General features: G+C 36.9%; 1 long non-coding RNA gene across 1 annotated transcript; it reads left to right on the top strand.

Annotated features, from left to right (window-relative positions):
- The first annotated feature begins 569 nt into the window (after positions 1-569).
- LOC127075278 (uncharacterized) lies at positions 570-2,275 on the top strand. Its single transcript, XR_007786335.1, has 2 exons — positions 570-1,045; positions 1,812-2,275. It is a non-coding gene; the product is annotated as an uncharacterized LOC127075278 (long non-coding RNA).
- The last annotated feature ends 1,900 nt before the right edge of the window (positions 2,276-4,175 follow it).

Raw genomic sequence — 4,175 nt, forward strand, 5'->3', positions numbered from 1 at the left:
TTAGTCAAAACTTGATTTAAAACTAATTAAAGTTCTAAGTCTAGATTAATACTAAAGGGGCGTGCATTCGTATGGTCAAAACAACGAAATAAAACCTTAAGGGACAAAATGGTCATTTTCCGTGGAATGAACAATTAGGAAATTAGTTCCAAAATCAAAATCTATTTAAAACCAATTATCCTAATTATATCTAATTCCAACTAAAATTTCTACTTCGTTCTAGAATTCTAAACTCTAACCTAACTAAAAAAAACTATTTAACTATTAATTTCTAATTTAAAATTAATCACAACCTAATTGACTTCTAAAATCAAATAAATTCTAAAATCTAAAAAATTCTAACTAAACCGACACTAAGTTGCTAATTACTCTATAATCCTAAGATCAAATGAATTAACTAAAAGAGATTAAACAAAGTTGAGCACATCAAAGGGCCCTAACTGACTAGGGAGGTGCAGGCCCATGTGGGGGTGTTCAAGAATTATGAATGAGCGCATGGGCCTGCCGTTCAAAGCCTTATCCAATCCGTAAGGCAACAAAGACAAGAAAAACAAGAGGTGTAAGAACGTTTGGGCCTGGGAACCTTGTCCCATGGTGGATCTAGGGGGTGTAAGAATCCGGTGAAGGTCCAGGACAGAATGTGACAATTTGTTTAGGCCTTAAGCCCAAACCGGATCCATACTTGACAATGCAACGGGTTAGACCAGGGGCTTCTCCATTGCGCTCTTGGCATATTCACACGCTTCATACTAGTGTCGGCTTCGCAAGATCAATCTAGGGGTATGATCCAGAATCACGTTCCAGAATTCAAGATGAAGACGAAAGTAAGTCGATCGTTCACTCTTCATCTTTGCTTCACCTGGCTTGTGCGAATTCAATATGAAGACGAAAGGAGCGAGAACTCACTGTATCAGTGCCGACAACGAGCACTTCGTAGATTGCTTTATCTTCTTCTCCTTCTGTAATTCTCTCTTCTATTCCTATTTCTTCGTGACTTCTGCAAACGAACTCTGACACGGTTCCGACGTCGTCAACGACTTCACAAGTAACACTTCTTCGCTTCTCCGTTCTCTTTCCCTTTTCTCTGACTTTAATCTCTGCTTCTTCCTCTTGAACTCTCTGTGTGTAATGGTTCCATGTTGTTTGGTGCGTTTCGTGGCTATGCGTGAGTGAAGAAGAATAACCAGTGCTTAATTGATCGTGAAAAAAAAAACTCTCCCTTTGAAATGTGAAGTGAACTGTTATATAGGTGATGATCGTTGATATGATGTTGAGTTTGTTAGAAAATCTGTTGCAATTCAGTTATCCCCTCTCCCAAAATTCGGTTATGAATTATGTTGGAGCTTTTCTTTTTATTTGTTTGTAATTTCCAGTTCCAATTTATATCAGTTAGGAGCTTATGTTATGACTCAGTTATATTAGTTTATTAGTTTATGAGAAGGTTTGTTATTAGATTGTGGAACGTTGTTAGGGTGAAGAAGGTTGAAGTTTAAATTAGTTGGAAAACAGTTAGACCGTTGGATTGTTAGTTAGTTTAATTCTGTTACTTGTTATTTATGGAATTGAGCTGTGAAAAATGGATAACTCTGCAGCTAGAAATTGGTAGCCTCTTTTGAAATGTACTTGTGAAAGTTGCTGTTAGAAAAAATGTAGGGCTATGATAAGTTCATTTCGTTGTGATGATTTTTGATTTTTTTTTATGCAATGGAGAAATTCTTTTACAAATCTATTGGAGTTTTACTTGGCTCGTTGCCATTTCCAATTCCAAATTATGTTAGTTATTGGCTAATGGAATTGTTAAATTATTGAAGTTGACAGTATTAGGAAACTGCTTAAAATTGAAATGAACCACGCCGAAGACTGCAAGGAATTGGGCTTCGTGGAATTGAAGTAAAAATCAGTCTTTAATGTTTATGGAATTTCTATGAAGGTAGACTGTATTGCAATGTTTGATGGATGCTATTTGGATTATGGGCATGGGCTTGAATTCGCTTGGGAGTTCACATGCTTGGAATAAATTTGGGATGAATTTAATTTGTGCATAAATTGTAATTTTTTTTGTAGCAAATTGGTTTTCAATGAAGGCTTAGTGAACTTGGTTTGTAAGTGATTTTATGTCATGAGCTAGGATTGCAATTTGTATAGTTTGAAGTTAAGATTGTAGATTCATTCATGGTTATGCATGTTTGTAAGCTTAAATTGTAACGACATTGATTTGAAGAACTGTATGAAGACGGAATGCAGTGAAAGCTCATAAAGTTTGATTTTGGTGTAAGTGAATGGTGTATGAAGTCATTGATTGAATGAATGGGATTGTATGAATGTAATGAAAAGTTTGGTTATGAATTGGATGCTTATTGTTTTGAGCTTGTATAGAAAACTATTGAATTGTTAATGTGGTGGATGTTGGAATATTTGGATGGTTTGAATTGATATGAACATGGTTATGATTGGAATTCTTGGACTTGGAAATGTGATGTTTCAAATTTGAATTGTAATGATTGCTTGAAATGAGATATTTTATAAATGTGAACCTTGATATTTTGCAAATGAAAACAATCCAAGATGTAGCAAGTAGAAATAAATGAAACATGTTTTTCATACATCATGAATCAATTTTCAAAACAAGTTTCACTTTAATGTAAATGTCATAATTCTAACCACTAATGTGACTAATGAACCATGGCTATAAAATAACCAAATTGAAATGTCATGACACAAGATTTAGAAAAATGTCACTTGATTTGTTGACTTTGGTCAACTAGTTGACCAAAATTCAACTTACGTGAAAATGGTGTTGAAATGGACCAAAGTTATACATGCCTTTGCAAACCATACCCACCAAAGGACTTGTGCTACTGAATTGATCTTGAACTGATGAACTTCAATCTTGCCATGGCGTGAATTGGATCACACGAACCTTACCCAAGTAATGAGATCATAAACACGTGTGACCTTGAATGAACCATAATCCAGGAATTAGGACCATGAATATTAATCAAGCAAATGAACCATCCATAATGGATCAGATGAATCAGATGAATCCTCAAACTTGGACACACACTAGGAATGTTAATGCCACGACAAGACATTAGGGTTTTAGATAGGTCAAAGTTCAAAACCACGTATCAACCAAGAATCTCAAACCAAGTGAGAAATCACAACAAGCAGTGCACCAATGTCATGAACCACAACTAAGGTATTTCTTCATCCTTTGTTGATATAACTGACCATGGCACATGGCAGTTAATCTCTTCTCTTCAATCAAATTCAATTGGTCATAACGACTCTGAGCCCATTCAGCCTCAGTCAACTTGGCTTCCATCAAGACTCTCATTGATGGGATCTCAACCTCTACGGGGAGCATAACCTCCATGACATATACAAGAGAGAAAGGGGTTGCCCCTGTTGAAGTGTGGACGGATGTACGATAGCCATGCAAAGCAAATGGCAGCATCTCATGCCAATCTTTGTACGTAACTACCATCTTCTGAATAATCTTCTTGATGTTATTGTTAGCAGCTTCAACAGCCCCATTCATCTTGGGTCTATAGGGAGAAGAATTATGATGTGCAATCTTGAACTCGCTACACAGCTCTTTCATCATCTTATTGTTCAAGTTAGATCCATTATCAGTAATGATCTTGTCTGGCACACCATATCGGTATATGAGTTGGTTCTTGATAAACCTCACAACCACCTGCCTGGTCACATTTGCATACGATGCCGCTTCAACCCACTTGGTAAAGTAATCAATGGCTACGAGAATAAAATCGTGATCGTTCGACGCCTTAGGCTCAACCATGCCAATCATGTCAATTCCCCACATGGAGAAAGGCCATGGTGAGGAAATGACATTCAGAAGTGTCGGGGGAACATGAATCTTGTCCGCATAAATCTGACACTTGTGGCATCTCTTCACAAACTTGCAGCAGTCAGACTCCATTGTCAACCAATAATAGCCTGCTCTCGACATCTTTTTCGCCATGGCATGTCCATTGGAATGAGTACCAAATGAACCCTCATAGACTTCAGTCATCAACAGTTCTGCTTCGTGTCTATCCACGCATCTGAGCAGAACCATGTCAAAATTTATCTTGTAAAGCACATCACCATTAAGGTAGAAACTGTCAGATAATCTCCTCAAAGTCTTCTTATCTTTAACAGATGCCCCA

The sequence above is a fragment of the Lathyrus oleraceus genome, chromosome 4, assembly GCF_024323335.1.
Source record: "Lathyrus oleraceus cultivar Zhongwan6 chromosome 4, CAAS_Psat_ZW6_1.0, whole genome shotgun sequence".
Taxonomy (NCBI): domain Eukaryota; kingdom Viridiplantae; phylum Streptophyta; class Magnoliopsida; order Fabales; family Fabaceae; genus Lathyrus; species Lathyrus oleraceus.